This window comes from Meriones unguiculatus, chromosome X, assembly GCF_030254825.1.
Source record: "Meriones unguiculatus strain TT.TT164.6M chromosome X, Bangor_MerUng_6.1, whole genome shotgun sequence".
Classification (NCBI taxonomy): domain Eukaryota; kingdom Metazoa; phylum Chordata; class Mammalia; order Rodentia; family Muridae; genus Meriones; species Meriones unguiculatus.
Genome location: NC_083369.1, coordinates 50,626,354 through 50,643,201, shown reverse-complemented (window position 1 = coordinate 50,643,201; position 16,848 = coordinate 50,626,354). Strand labels below are relative to the sequence as shown.

General features: G+C 36.3%; 1 protein-coding gene across 9 annotated transcripts in view; it reads right to left on the bottom strand.

Moving 5' to 3' along the window:
• Positions 1-16,848, bottom strand: part of Diaph2 (diaphanous related formin 2) — a 980,694-nt gene that overhangs the window by 586,026 nt on the left and 377,820 nt on the right. The gene's annotated exons all lie outside the window — the stretch shown is intronic.

Genomic DNA, 16,848 nt, shown 5'->3' with positions numbered 1-16,848 from the left:
CTGCATTGCCCCCGTGGCATGCCTGGGTTGGCTACCCAGAGGCTATTTAAGCTGTGGGCTGGCTTTCCCCGGGGTCCGAGGATTGTTCAATGTTCCTGAATAAACTGCATTGAAAAAAATAAAAAAAAAAAAAAAAAAAAAGGACTGGGAGGAGAGAAGGGAGGGAGCTACAGGGGGGACACAATGTGAATAAAGTGTAATTAATAAAAAAAAAATATTCATCAAGAAAAAAAAAAAAAGGTTTGTCAAAATATTAAAGATTTATAGCTTCCATCATAGCTATATATCACTGAATCAGATTACCTAGAGTGATAAATGAATTTCTATACAAAGGAAATAACAGACTTAACAAGAAATGAAAATCTGGATATATGGAAAAATCAATAATAAAGAAAGAAAGAATAAAATCAGAAATTGCACACTTCCCAATAAAGAAAAAGCCAGCTTGTTATAGACTCAATAAAAAATATATAAAATAATTAAACTTATGAAAGAATTGGGAAACAGTAAGATCTAGAGAGGACAGGAGCTCCACAAGGAGAGGAACAAAACCAAAAAATCTGAGCACAGGAGTCTTTCCTGAGACTGATATTCCAACCAAGGACCATTCATGGAGATAACCTAGAACCCCTGTACACATGTAGCCCATGGCAGTTCGGTATCCAAGTGGGTTCCATAGTAATAAGAACAGGGACTGTCTCTGACAGTCTCTGTCAGAGACTGTCTCTGTCTCAATCAGTCTCTGAACTGATTGGCCTGCTTTAATCACCTCCCCTTGAGGGGGGAGCAGCGTTACCAGGCCATAGAGGAAGACAATACAGGCACTCCTGATGAGACCTAATAGACTAGGATCAGAAGGAAGGAAAAGAAAACCTCTCCTATCAGAGAGGGAGGAGCATGCATGCAGATGGTGGAAAAGAGGAGGGATTGGGATGGGAGGAGGGAGGGAACCACAGGGAGGATACAAAGAGAATAAAGTGTAATTAATAAAGAATTATAAAAAAAGAAACACTTTATAAAAGAGATTTTTAAAATATATGAGCTACAAAAATAATTAAATGGCAATTACTACCTTTAAAAAAAACTTTTATAAAAAAACAAGAGGGAGGAATATTTGCTAACTTACTCTGTGAAACCAGTACTATTGATATCAACACTACTAAACCGCAGGAAAAGAACGAAAAACTAAAGACTGATGCTAAACCCCTTCTTTACGATGTGTGTGCTTTTGGTTTACTTAACTAATCATTCTGATTAGAACATTTAGTACTATGGTGTATGTGAGTGGTAAGACAGGCTTGACTGACTTATTTATTGATTCTGACTTAAAATAATTAGCATTGTTATACAATGTAAATTTCTTACAGACTACTCATAAATACTACATTTTCAAGTCTATTATGTCAAACCTTTTCTTTTATTAGAGACTTTAATCAATTCATAGTGTTCATTTTATCAGCCTTGTAGCTAATACTTGCTAATTTATTTTCAAAGTGACTTACATTTTTAAAAGTTATTCCTTGGTTATTCTACTATTAGATATTTTTTTATATCTAATAGGTCAAATGCCAGTTCATAAAAAATCTTTATAAAATATAAGACACTGAAATCATCAAAACAACTATTGAATAAAAATAGAAAAGGAGCTCATACAAATGACAGCAAAAATTGGGAAATTCCTAATTATGTAAGAATGCTTGAACAAACTCTTAAAAAATGGTTCATAAATTCAACACAAAGGGAAGGTAAACAAGAAAAACAAACAGAGCCTGAGTACTATGGGATTGAATATTATAAATCAGATATTTCATCAGGGGATTTTTAAAAGAAAGAAAAAGTGAGAAAAAGCAATAGAAAAATATTTGAAGAAAAATGATTAACATTGAAATTCAAAGTCACGTTAATATACACCCTTAAGAATTTCATCAACTTAAATATGTTAACCTCAAAGTGATGGGCAGTGAGGCACATTATAGTATACATTCAAGACTCAAAAACTAGTAAGTTTTAAGTTGTAATAAAAGAGAAGACACATGTCTTATACAGATGTTTTTTCTTTTAATTTAATTTTATTATATATTTATTAATTATAATTTATTCATTTTGTATCCCTGCAGCAGCCCACTCCCTTGTCTCCTCCCAATCCCACCCACTCCCCTCTTCTCCCACTATACCCTAGTTCCCTGATAGGGGAGGACCTCTTCTCCTTCTATCTGACCCTGGCTTATCAGGTCTCATCAGGACTGGTTACACTGTCTTCCTCTGTGGCCTGGCAAGGCTGCTCCACCCAGGGGAAGGTGTTCAGAGAGCCTGCCACTGAGTTCACATCACAGATAGCCCTTACTAGGGTACCCATTTCAAAACTGAGCAGCCAATCAGTAAAAATGCCCTGAGAAATACAATTAAAATTCTCTGTCAAGCAAAATATATATATATATATATATATATATATATATATATATATATACACAATTCCACTTTATCAACAACAACAAAAAACCAAAAAGATCAAACTTATTTTTTTTTGTATATGATCATATGAACAAAAATGAGTGCATGGATACACATAAACATGCATGCACAACCCTATTAAAGATAATTAATATTTTAAAACTCAATTTCTATTTACTAAATCATTTACAATTGATTCAAAATGGTATCCAAAAAAAAACCTTGTTTCACATTTACTTCAATGTTTTCTATGAAGAAATTGAGAATATCATATGCTGATATCTTAGGGTTTCTATTGCTGTGATAAAACACCATGACCAAAAGCAAGTTGGAAGGAGGAAAGGGTTTATTTGATTTACACTTCTACATCATCATTCATAATTGAGGAAAATGAGAGCCAGACTCAAAGAGGGACAGAACCTGGAGGCAGGAGTTGACACAGATGCCATCTAAGGATCCTGCTTACTGGCTTGCTCAGTCTGCTTTCTTCTGGAACCCAGAAGAACCAGCCTAGAAATGCAACCATCAGAATTTACCAACATGTACTAGCTCATCCTAACACAGCTCTCTCCTTTTTCTCTCTTCAAATAAATAAATAAATACATAAATAAATAAATACATAAATAAATAAAAACACTCACAGCTTTATTTGCTGCTGTTTCTGCCTCATTCAGCTTCAGCTCCTTTGTCTCTTTGCCTTCCCTAAGAAGGATCTAGTATGCAACAGAATGTTGGTTCTTGTTTACACATTCATTTTGTTAGTTTGTGTCTTTTTATTGAGAGTTGAGTCCATTGATTTCAGAGAGAACAATGACCAGTGACTGTTAGACACAAATATATTACCACAAGAAGACCTCTCCTATCAGAGAGGGAGGAATCTTCTGGAGGAATCTCCAATCCATGATCTCACATTGTACTATAGAACAACAGTCATAAATACTGCATTGTACTGACATCCAAACAGATTGGTAGATCAATGGAATCAAATAGAAGACCCAGATATAAACCCACACACCTATCGACACCTGATCTTTTTTTTTTTTTTTTTTTTTTTTTTTTTTTTTTTTTTTTTTACAAAGATGCCAAAACCATACATTGGAAGAAAAGATAGGATGTTCAAAAAATAGTATTGGTATAACTGGAGGTCTGCATGTACAAAAGTGCAAATAGATCCATATGTCACCCTGCAAAAAATTAAAGTACAAGTGGATCAAAGATCTCAACATAAAACCAGACACACTAAACCTGTTAGAAGAAAAAGTGGGGAAGAGCCTTGAACTCAATGGCACAGGTGACAACTTCCTGAACAGAACACCAACAGCTCAGGCCCTGAAGTATACAATTAATAATTGGGTCCTTGTGAAACTGAAAAGCTTCTGTAAAGCAAAGGAAACTGTCAACAGAAAAAAAAAATAAAACCCTACAGAATGGGAAAATGATCTTCTCTAACCGTACATATGATAGAGGCCTAATATCCAGAATATATAAAGAATTCAGAAAATTAGACACCAACAAAACAAATAATCCAATTTAAAACTGAGGTACAGCTAAACAGACAATTCTTTATGAAGGAATATCAGATGGTAGAGAAACACTTAAAGAAATGCTCAATGTCCTTAGAAATCAGAAAGGCAGATCAAAATGATTCTGAGATTCCACATTACATCCATCATCAGGGAGACAAAAAAACAAAATGAACTTGAGATTTCACCTTACACCCAATCAGAATGGCTAAGATAAAAAACTCAACTGAAAACACATACTATTGAGGTTGTGGAGAAAGAGGAACCCTCCTCCATTGTGAGTGGGAATGTATCCTTGTACAACGACTTTGGAAATCAATCTGGCACTTTCTCAGAATATTAGGAAGAGTGCTACCTCTAGCTATACCACTCCTAGGCATATATCTGAAATATGCTCAACTATACAACAAGGACAATTGCTCAACTATGCTCATGCAGCTTTATTTGTAATAGCCAGAACCTGAAAACAACCTAGATATTCCTCAACTGAGGAATGGAAGTAGAAAAGATCATCCTGAATAAGGCATCCCATAAGCAGAGAGCCATTCATGTTATATATTCACTTATTAGTGGATATTTGCCATATTATAAGGGATAAACATACTAAAAATCTATACTCCTAAAGAAGCAAAACAACACGTAGGATCCTAGGGAAGATACTGAAACTTCATTCAGATGGGAAAACAGGATAGAAACTGGAAATGGTGGAAGAGAAGAAACAGGACTGGAGCCTACCACAGATGTCACCTAAAAGACTGCAACCAGCAATGGATAGAAGCAGATGCAAAAACCCACAGCCAAACTTTGGGCAAGGGTCAGGGAGTATTATGGAAAAGGGGGTGGGGGTATAAAAGGAGCTAGAGGGGAAAGGATTATTTCTCCTATTAGTGTAGTATGGAAGGATAGGGAACAGAGAGGGAGGGAGGGTAGGTTAAGAAAGAGATTAGGGAAGAGTTCAAAAATGGGATACAAAGTGAATGAATTGTAAATAATAATAATAATAATAATAGAATAAAAATAAAATACAAAATGTCCTGGGCAGGTTCAGTGGCAGAGTATGTGTTAATATGTCAGATGTCCTGATTTCAATTCCACCCCTTACCTATGTGACCCACACCCAAGAAAAAAGGAGGAAAGGAAAAGCTTTACATCACTGATTTTCAATAAAACATTCATTCTTGACACTTAGAAGGTTTCTGTATACCAAGTAGTATTTTCTTCCTCTCTCTACACAATTACTCCTAGAGTAGTTTTAGATAGGAAATGTGGGTGAGGGGAGGGAAAGGGAATCACTTTCAGCTGCTGTGTGGAAATGGCAAAATTTATTAAAAGAAAGTGCAAGTTGTTTACAGTAGAGGATTCTGGAAAAAAAAGTCATAGGAGAGTGACCAGGAACAATTATCCGTTAAATAAACATATACTCAAACAGAACATACTATTATTTTCAAACTCATAGTATCTTAGAACTCAGGACTTGGAAAATCTGCAGCTTTTGAATTTAATGTTTCATTCATATTGAAACTCCTTCTGCTCTATAAATAAATTGAGAAGGTCAGCTAATAGTTCAATTAGCCCTCTCTCAGATGTAGGGTAGCCATAATTGGAAAACAATCTAGATCTTCCTCAACTAAAAAATCGATACAGAATTTGTGATACATTCACACAATGAAATACTACACAGCAATTACAAACAAGAAAATAATGAAAATTTCAGGCAAATGGTAGGAACTAGAGAAGATCATCCTGAGTGAGGTAACCCAAAAGCAGAAAGACACATATGGTATATACTCACTTATAAGTGGATATTGGCCATATATTATTGGACAGACATATGGAAATCTATAGTCTCACTTAAAGAAGCTAAACAAGGATGATGTTAGGGAAGAGGCTGAAACCTCACTCAGAAGGGCAAACAGGATACACATCTGAAGTAAAAGAAGACAAGGAATAGGAGAGGAGCTTTCCACAGGGGGCCTCTGAAAGACTCTACCCATCAGGGTATCAAAGGAGATAATGAGACTCATAGCCAAAGTTTGAGCAGAGTCCAGGAAACCTTATGAAAGAAAAGGGAGATAGAAAGTCCTTGAGGGTGTAGGAACTCCACAAGGAGACCAACAGACCCAAAATACCTGGGCCCAGGAGTTCCAGCAAAGACTGATACTCCAACCAAGAGCCATGCATGGAGAGGACCTTGACCCTCTGCACAGAGGAAGCCTACAGGCTGCTCGGTTTCCTTGCTGGTTTCCTATTAAGGAGAGCAGGAGCTACCTCTGACATAAACTCAGTGATAGGTGGGCTACCCCTGGGGAGTGCAGACTTGCCAGCCCACAGAGGAAGATGAACAGTCATTCCTTATGAGAACTCATAGGCTAAGGACAGATAGAAGGGTAGGAGGTCCTTCCCTATCACTGGGCTAGGGATGGGGTATAGGGGAAGAAGAGGAAGGGGGATGGGACTGGGAGAAGATGAGGGAATTTGTACAGTAGGTATTCAAAGTGAATAAAGTATAACAAACAAATAAATTTTAAAAAGAAAAAAATCTGTAATAGATTCTAAAAAATTACTAGGCAAATGATCTCTAAGTTTTAAGGCATGATCCATATTAATTCAACCTCCCCTTCTTCTGCTTAATAGCATGTCCTCCCCACAACTATTTCCAAATTTGTGTTAGAAGGATCAGTTCTGGGTGAGTGAAAATTTCAATCTAGAAAATATCAGTGAGTTGAAGTTTAATTAGAAAAAAAAACAAAGGAGAAAACAGCAAGTATGTCACCAAATAAGAAGGTTTTTTTCCCCTTATTTTTTATGCTTCATAAATTCACTTTCTGATAACTGTCAGTGTTATTTTAAGAAATTTCTCCTAACACACCACACATTTCTAACTAACTTTTACAAGTGTGCAATTATTCTATAATGCTTCCAAAACTTTACTTTTTTTTTTTAAGTTTTAATTGCACATGTAAAGGTTACTTAAGTAAAGGTATTGAACCATACTGCCCTTTCCTTCTTGACAAAACATAACCTTTCTTTTTTTTTTTTGTCTTATATCTCATTATGTCATTTTAGTCGTAGAAAACTGAGTTAAGTTCACTCTGATTAAGTATATCATTTATCATATAAATGGATAAGGGCCAATATTTCTTTTAAAAATATATTTAGGGGAGGACCTCCTCCCCTTTCATCTGACCCTGTTTTATTAGGTATCTTCAGGACTGGCTGCAAAGTCCTCCTCTGTGGCCTAACAGGACTGATCCTCCCTTGAGGAGATGAGGGAGAGAGGGTGGGAATGGGAGGGAATGAGGGAGCTGGATACAGCTGGGATACAGAGTAAACAAAATGTAAATAATAATAATAATAATAATAATAATAATAAGACAGGAGAAATTTGAACTTGGGTGGCTGCCTGGAGTAGCTGCTCAAAAGTCCATTTTGCACTCATCTGTGACCCATTTGTGCCCCTTTATGACCTAAATACCTTTTTTCTCTGTCTTCTCTCAAGGAAACTGTTATCTTAAAATTTACATTTCTCATTTCCATAAGAATTAATTGGACTATGTTTAGCTTGCATGCTTTTGCTCTTGTATAACAAGAGTTATACTGTGTAACTTGCTATTATCTCTCAACATTGGGCTTCCAAGATTCATTCATGTTATATGCAAGAGCATTTCATTTTTTTTTCATACTGTATTTTATTATATCATACTGTGCTTTATTATATGAATACATTGAGACTTATTTATAAATATAAGATTGAGTTATAGTCTGTTTCTTGTCATTATAAACAATGCTGACCTGAAAAAAAAATATATATATATATATTGTTGCAGTATTTTCTAGCCATCTACAGATGGATAAATAAAAAGACACTAAAATTATTTTAATTTCAGTTTATAAGTAAACACCTGCTTATTAATGAGGACAAGGATGTTTTTCTTAATACTTGGCTAAGTCCCTGTCACCTTAACAAAACTTTCTCTACTCACTTGAACAGAAAATTCAATTCATACTGTTTTAACTTATTAAGCTATGATTTTTTAACACTTTCATATGGCATGCAGCTTTAATATTTGTGTATGTATGTGTGCGTATCTTGTGGATTGTTTTATGTCAACTTCACAGAAGCCAAAATGATTTAAGAAGAGGGAACCTCAATTAAGAAAATGCTTCCATAAGATCGTGTTGTAGGCAAGCTTGTAAGGTATTTTTTCTTAATTAGCTTTTTATTTTTTTTTTTTTTGCGGGGGGAGGCAGCCCATTGTGGTCATTCCTGTGCTGGCACCCTTGAGATCTTTAAAAATATAGGATGAGCAAGCCATGTGGAGCAACCCAGTAAGCAGCACCCCTACAAGGCTTCTCCCTCAGGTCCTGCCTCCAGGTTCCTGTCCTGTTTGAGTTTCTGTCTTGACTTCATTTGATAATGAACAACAATATGGAAGTGTAGGCAAAAATAAACCCTTTCCTCTTCAACTTGCATTTCGGTCATTATGTTTCAAGTTGCAACAGAAACCCTAACCATGACAGTAAATTTAAGGCTTTAGAATCATATTTGTGCATTCTTGTTCTTTGTTCTCAGAGTTAAATGCATACAGTAGCAAAACCTGGCACCGTCCTTACATTTTGTTTTATACACTGCTTGCCTCCTATGTCATAACCACATTATTCATTAGATACTGTGCTACTGGATGATCACACGTTTCAAAGAGTCAGTATGCTCCTGTGAAACCACAAGCAATGGTAGTATATGTTCCAATTGATATAAAATACAATTCCTCTCAAGTAGTAAAGTTTCTCCTTTTGTTCAGAAATACCCAACATTTCTGTAACTCTTAGCTTCAAAACAAATATAAATTGAACTAATATAAAGAACTCTACACAGCTGAGTTCATCCCTACCCTTTTATCAGATTCTCATAATGGAACCTTTCTGTCACTGACACTGATGACATACATAGCTTCTACATTTTCAAACCAAGAGTTACCATTTCAACCACAGTATGATTGAAGCCCTAGAATCAACCCCAAGAACTGAACTAACAGCAAGCAGTAAATGAAAAAGAAAAGACACAACCAACAAATTTAGATTTTGAGACCAAAAGTGAGAATATATTACTAGTTTATAGACATATGATTTTCATAGGACATAAATAGGATATATTCACACAGGGAGGCAGAGTCAGGCAGATCTCTGTGAGTTCAAGGTCAGCCTGGTCTATAAAGCTAGTTCAGGACAACCAAGGGTCCAAAGAGAAACATTGCATTGAAAAACATAGATAGATAGATAGATAGATAGATAGATAGATAGATAGATAGATACAGTATTTTGGTCTGATGCTTCAGAAAAAATATCTGCCACTACTTAGCAATTCTGAAGATACACATAGTTCATAAACCATTGGTTCTGAAACCCTAGAGGCAGCACTAATAATCTATTGTGTTGGAAAGAACACAGGAGGGTCTAAACACAGATAAAAGTACCCTACCCCAAAGGCTGAATGAGTAAGTTTGAGTTAATTTTATAAATTCTGTACTTCCAACATGCGTGAAATAGTATATCATCAGATATAGATTTTTTTTTTCAATGCAGTTTATTTAGGAACCTTGAACAATCATCTGACCCTGGGGAAAGCCAGCCCACAGCTTAAATAGCCTCTGGGTAGCCAACCCCAGCGTGCCATGTGGGCAATGCAGATAGGTCCACATACATGGAACCAAGCCAGATCTTCGGCCTTAGCCAAATGTGGAATTGTTCGTGACAGAGAGCACTCACCATCGGGAAGGTGGAAGGCGGAAACCAGCTCCATCTTTAAGGCGCGGCACTACGCAGCTCTCTACAGTTCCCCCTTTTTGTTTTAGACGCATCAGGCAAGAGTAGAGGTCTGATCTCTGATATTAGAAATAAATTGGGACTTTGTACCGATATTCATTTAGGTGTCATCCACCCAAAGAGCATCAGACCCATTCGATACCTTCAGAGGCAGGACCTGGGGCATCAACCCACATGCACAGATATAGAAATTTTAAGGATTGATAAAAACAATATTTTGCATCAGTATTTAAAGCAATAGCATGGATATTATCAGTATTTGTATTAATAACATAAAACAAACAGTAATATAATCAGTAAAAACAGCTAAAATGTTCATTGACACAATAAAAGGCCATTTAAATACAAAATACATATGTGGGAGAAATTTATATCATGAGGGGTATAGAAAAACTCAAAAAATGGAAAATATTTTTAATATTTATGCTATACTACACCTTTTACGGAACATTTGTAAAAGAAAAAAAATAAACTAAATATATACTAGGACTGCACATTGATATGTGGCAAAATCATAAAGAACAGAAAGAGGTGGTTGAGTTCCAGTGTGAGGGTCATGTTTGCTTCTGGGAAAGAAGAATAGCTAGTGGACATAATATGCATTGATACTGTGGGCATTGTTATATCGTATGTTCTGAACCATACACATAAAATATTAAAGAAGTATCATGAAGAAACATTTTGTGAAATTTAATACAAAGTTCTTGTCTTTCAACTTTTCTGACATTTCTGTGATCACTTATATTGTGATAATAAAACTGTATGGTGGGGGGATTTCAAGATGGGGGCAACTAGTTAGCATAGTATCTGAGAGGCAGAGGATCTGAAATGGGTGAGTGCAGGGGGCAGGTGAAGCCAGAACAGCAACTTTGAGGCTTCCCAGGCTAGAGGAGACAACCTGTGTGCTGGGCCAGGTTCGATACAGGTCACCCATCCATGTCTGCTGGGACTAAGAGTGGCAACTTCTGAGCCCCAGCTCTTTCCCTTGCCGAGGCAGCAGTAGTGGTTGAGAGTGCAGAGAATCTTATGAAAGAGGGTAGACAGGAAGACTTGGAGGGGAACAGAGCCCCACAAGGAAAGCAACAGAACCAAATCTGTGCACAGTGGTATTTTCTGAGACTGATACTCAACCAAGGACCATGCATGGAGATAACCTAGAATCCCTGCTCAGAGGTAGCCAATGGCAGCTCAGTCTCCCAGTGGCTTCCCTAGTAAGGGGAATGGGAGATGTCTCTAACATGAACTCAGTGGCTAGCGCTTTGATCGCCTCCTTCTGTCAGGGTGCAGCCATGTCAGGTCACAGAGGAAGGGCATGTAGCCAGTCATGAGGAGAACTGATAGCCTAGGGTAGGAGATAAGGTTAGGAGGGCCTCCCCTATTAGTGGACAGCAGGAGGGGCACAGGAGGAGAAAAGGGAACCAGAGTAGACTGCAGCTGGGTTACCAGGTGAATAAATTGAAATAAATAAATACAAACATACATAAATAAACAAAGCTTAATGGTATAAATTATATCATTAATAATATTATCCAATTTAGTAGAAATTACTTAGATGAACTTGTCTTTCCCTATTTTTGGGTGGTATTTTAATTTGTTTCTTGGTTTGTGAAGATTTGCTGTTTTATTGGGTTGTTGTTTTTGAGAAAGAACTTAATGATGGATGGGTGGGGAGGATCTGGAAGAAATTGGGAGAGAAAAATAATATGATCAAAATATATTTAATTAAAAATTGTTTTTAAAAATCAGGCTATAAGGAAGCCTGTAATGATTTAAATAGTAATTCATGTCATAGGGCCTAGCCCATTATGTGTAGAGCCATCCATAAGATGATGGTCCTGAATTCTATAAGAGAATAGGCTGAGGAAGCCATGTAGAACAAGTCAGTAAGCAGTAACCCTCCATGGCTTCTGCATCAGCTTCTCCAGGTTTCTGCCCTGACTCTTTTCAGTGATGAACAATGACTGAGATGTTTAAACAAAACAAACCATTTCCTTCCAAGTTATTTTTAGTCACAGTATTTCATCACAAAATCCTTAGGCTGCACACAAGGAAGAAAATTCAACAACTTATTTGCTTTTCCTATGAAGTTATCTTCAACTCAATTCAGTTATATGCTTTGTAGAAAAATAAAATGAAGACCAAAATGTTTGCTCTCATCTTTCTAACAAAACTGAATAATTATATTATTTAATTTGATGAGTCTGTCACTGTGAATCCTTCATTTAGGCTAAAATAAATAATGATCATATTAATAGTAGAATAATACTTTCCATTTACCAAAAGACTACTGAAAAATGGAGAAAGAATTCAAAATTCCTATTATTGCATTTAGTAACACTGGGTATTTATTCTTTGTTAACAAGCTGCTTATTTATTATAGGGCACAAGTAATAATAAGTATCAATAAATTTGCATGTCATATGTTGAAGGTGTTTTAAAATATACTTAAATATCAACTCAGATTTCTAATTAGAGACATTGTACAACATGTTTAGATAGAAATCCTTTAGTAGATACATGTTATTCCTTTCCAACTGCAAAATCAATTCAGTCACTCACCTACAGACAACAGTAGGAGAAAATGTAGATAAACAAGACCTTGATGGTCAGTCTTCCCTGGCTTCTCATGCCCCTTTCCTTGGCTTACTCTCCCTTGCCTCTCAACCTCTGCCTCCCCGGCCCTCCCAACATGTGCCCTCTTTTCTATGCTCCAACCCTTAATGTCTGATGTCCATAGCCTAGCTCCCCTGCCCACTGCTCAGAGGCTGAGGCTTTCAGGATGCTCTAGACTGTGTTATGGGGGAGGGGGGATGAACACATCTAAAACAATATATTCTCTCTACTTTTAAAAGGTATTTCTTCTTCTTATGAATTTGATGTGTTAATTATAGAAAAGTTGGAGAGTGAAATGCAATAAAAGGTGAGAAAATGTCTGAATGCTTTATACTGAGATTGTTCTTTTGTGGGTATGAATATTTTACATTCTAGTTCATCTATGGTCTTTATAATACAATTTCTGCTCTTATTTTCTCTCTAAACATTATGTATGATTACTAGTGATTTTTGTAGATATGCTACATTGCTGAAAATATGCTATTACATAGTGTTAATGTAATTTTCTCAACCTTATGATTTTTGCATATATGCTATTACGGAGTGTTATTGCAATTTTCCCAAACTTCTTCCAGTTGTTGGACATTTAGGTTACTTTCAAATTTTTAGTCTTACAAATAATGCTGTGATCGATCTTGCGAATACAAAGTTTTTATGTATTTCAAAATATTACCTTAGGATAGTCTTTTAGTGCCAAGTTATCAAAAACATCTCTATTTTCTCTTCACTCTTGCTACTATAGCATACCAAAGTTAGAGAACAAAGTTAAAAAGCCTACAAATAATTAACACAATACCAAGAAAGAAGGCATGTAGTCCTACAATAATTGGTGAATGTTGTATCCTGCTTTGACTTCTGATTCGATGATTATGACTGACATGAACCATTACTCTCTCTGTATTATAGTTGAGTGTTTGAATTTGCAGTTGTGTGACTTTGTGTGGGTGTACTATGGGCCTTACCTTTTAATGTAATAAAATAAAATGCTCTTAAAAATCAATAAACTAGGTATCATATAAACTAAGTTAAGAACCCAGATTTATTTTGTGATATTATTATTATTAAATGGGTTCATTTTGTTATGGAACTATAAAAATGCATATCTAAAAAGTAAATCAGTATGTCAACAACAGTTAATTCTCTCTTGGATTTTCCTTCTTGTCTGCTCATCTACAATACTAAAACTTAGTTAGCATATGGTTATATAAAATATATATTTATACTGCACTATCTTATGATGTAGTATTTTAATTTTACTGCCTTAAAATGAATTTTAATATAAATCTCATATACCTTTAACATCTACGATGACTGGATAAATTTTAATTTTCATTGAAGATACAGAATTACAGAAACTTGGAAAAAGCTTGTGCTATGTGAAGATTTAACCTGATATATAGAAAATTACTAACTTTCATCCTTGAAACATAACAAAAATGTCTTTATAAATGTAATCAATACAAAGTATTGTGATGTATTAAATACTTGGATAACCAATCAACTTTGTATTTCAACCCATTTTAAATACTTTAAAAATGAGTAGGTGGCTAGTCAGAAAAAGAAAATTTGTTATTTACCACTTTTGACTTTTCTAATGAAAAAAACTTGTGACTGTGCTATCTGTTCTCCTTGTTTCTTAAGTAAAAGGATGACTATCTGTTTGTTTGTTTCTTTCTTTCTTTTTTTGTTGGCTAGATGTTGTCCCATAATCTCAGGTTCATGAAGAGTTTATAGCATAATTGTGTTTTTTATTTTTATTTTTTTAGTTGTGGGGTCCCGGAAGTTTATATGAGAAGATGTAGAAACTTTCAAAGTTGTACAACTGAAAAGGAATTCCTGATCTACTCTGATCATACCTCAGTCCAATAGCATCAATGGACAAATAGTATGAAACAATCAAACATTTCATGACATTTTTCTGTAACTGAAAATGTGGAAGGCATGAAAATTAATGAGGCAATATTTTACACAACTGTGAACAAAATTCTCTTTTTATCCAAATTGTAAGAAAGCTCTAGTCCACATTTAAAAATAGTTTTCTAATTGGTATAAGCAAATTACATAATGTTACCTTTCTTTTCTTGCAAATAAGAATACAACCGTTTATTGGTAACAAATGAAACACTGGTTATTCTTCCCTCAAAAACAAAAAATCAACATAGAAAAAAATGGCAATGAACAGAAACAATATTTGGTATAGATTCAGCTTAACAATATTAGAAAGCAATGTTCAAAAACAAAACTGTTGTCAAAACAGACAAGAGTTTTTTAAAATTCCATCAAACGACAGTGAGGCTTTCTAAACGACAGGGCACATCGCACAAGGTGAGAACTTTGGTCTGAGGTCACCCATGGACTTGTTTGGGGAAAGAGAGAAACAATCCTTTCTTCTTTCAGCACTACCCTTTCTCAGACAAACCTCCTCCTCAGCACAGCCGACTCACCGATATTCTCAGCTCAGAGCTAACTGCCTGGGCTCTGCAGCCAGTGGCTGAGGCAGAGCTCCTAGCCTCTTAGCAGCAACTGCCAGCTGTACCAGTCTTGGGTCTTGGAGCCCCAGACCCACAGCACCATCCTCCCAGGGTCCCAGGTCTGTTGGCCTCCATGCTGGCTCCACCACTGACTGTATGGACTACCCAATCCTTCAGTGACAGATAATTTACTATATACCCAGCAAAGACCAGCAGAATTACCATACAAGCTAGGCACACCAGGTGTTGGGGCTCCGAGGCCTGGAGAGCACAGCAGAGGGCTCCCAGGACTTCCCAGAGGCATCTGGACCAGCATCCTAGTCTCCAGCTACAGTGGGACTTCCTAACCTGGCAGCTGCAGCAGCATTGAGCTGGCAGAACACTTCAGTCTCCCTGCATAAGACCAAGCAGGGCCAAACCAGAGAGCAGAAAGCCTGGATACCCCAATCACTGCCGATGTGACCTGCTTGTGAGTGAGTGAGCCCTTGAGTGTCTGTAGAGCCCCAGATCCAGGGTCCTTCTAAAATAGAAGCCAGGCATCAGGCCCCTCCCAACCACATATCCACTGTGAGAAACAGAGGGTGACTTGGGATATTGAAGCCCATGCTCTGCAGATCCAGACACATGGCACCATCCTCCCAGGGTCCCAGGTCTACTGGCTATACTGGCTCGTACTACAAAATCCCATATGCCACAAAATTAGAAAATCTAAAAGAAATGGACAATTTTCTTGATAGAGTCCATCTACCAAAATTAAGTCAAGAACAGGTAGAAAGATTAAATAGTCCTATATCCCCCAAGGAAATAGAAACAGTCATCAACAGTCTCCCTTCCCCCCCCCAAAAAAAAAAAAACAAAAAAATAAAAACAAAAAAACGCCTTGGGCCAGATAGATTCAGTGCAGAACTCTACCAGACCTTGAAAGAAGTGCTAATTCCAATTCTCCCCAAACTATTCCACAAAATAGAAAAAGAAGGGACATTACCAAACTCATTCTATGAAGCCACAGTCACCTTGATACCTAAATCACACAAAGACCCAACAAAAAAAGACAACTTCAGACCTATCTCCCTCATGAACATTGATGCAAAAATACTCAATAAAATACTTGCAAACCAAATCCAAGAACACATCAAAAATATCATCCACCATGATCAAGAAGGTTTCATCCCAGGCATGCAAGGGTTGTTCAACATACAGAAATATCCATCCCCGATCTCAAGCTCTACAGAGAGCAATAGTAATAAAAACTACATGGTATTGGCATAGAAACAGAAAGGAGGATCAATGGAACCGAATCAAAGACACAGAAATTAACCCAAACACCTATAGATAGTTGATTTTTGACAAAGAAGCCAAAAACATTCAGTGGAAAAAAAAGACAGCATCTTCAACAAATGGTGCTGGTCCAACTGGATGTCTACATGCAGAAAAATGCAAATAGATCCATATTCATCACCCTGCACAAAACAAAAGTCCAAGTGGATGAAAGACCTCAACATAAAACCAGATATTTGCAGAATGAATAAAGTGTAATTGATAAAAAATTAATAAAAAAAGGAAAAAAAAACCAGATACTAAATCAGGTAGAAGAAAAAGTGGGGAAGAGCCTAGAACTCATTGGCACAGGAGATAACTTCCTGAACAGAAGACAAACAGCACAGGCTCTAAGAGCAACAATAAATAAATAAATGGGACCTCATGAAACTGAAAAGCTTCTGTAAAGCAAAAACACTGTAGTCAGAACAAAACGACAGCCTACAGATTGGGAAATGATCTCCACCAACCCTATATCTGACAGAGGGCTGATAGCCAGAATATACACAGAACTAAAGAAGTTAAAAAGCAATAAATCAAGAAATCCAATTTAAAAAAATGGGTTAAGGAGCTAAACAGAGAATTCTCTGTAGAATAATATAGAATGGCAAGGAAACACTTAAAGAGATGCTCAACATCCTTAGCCATCA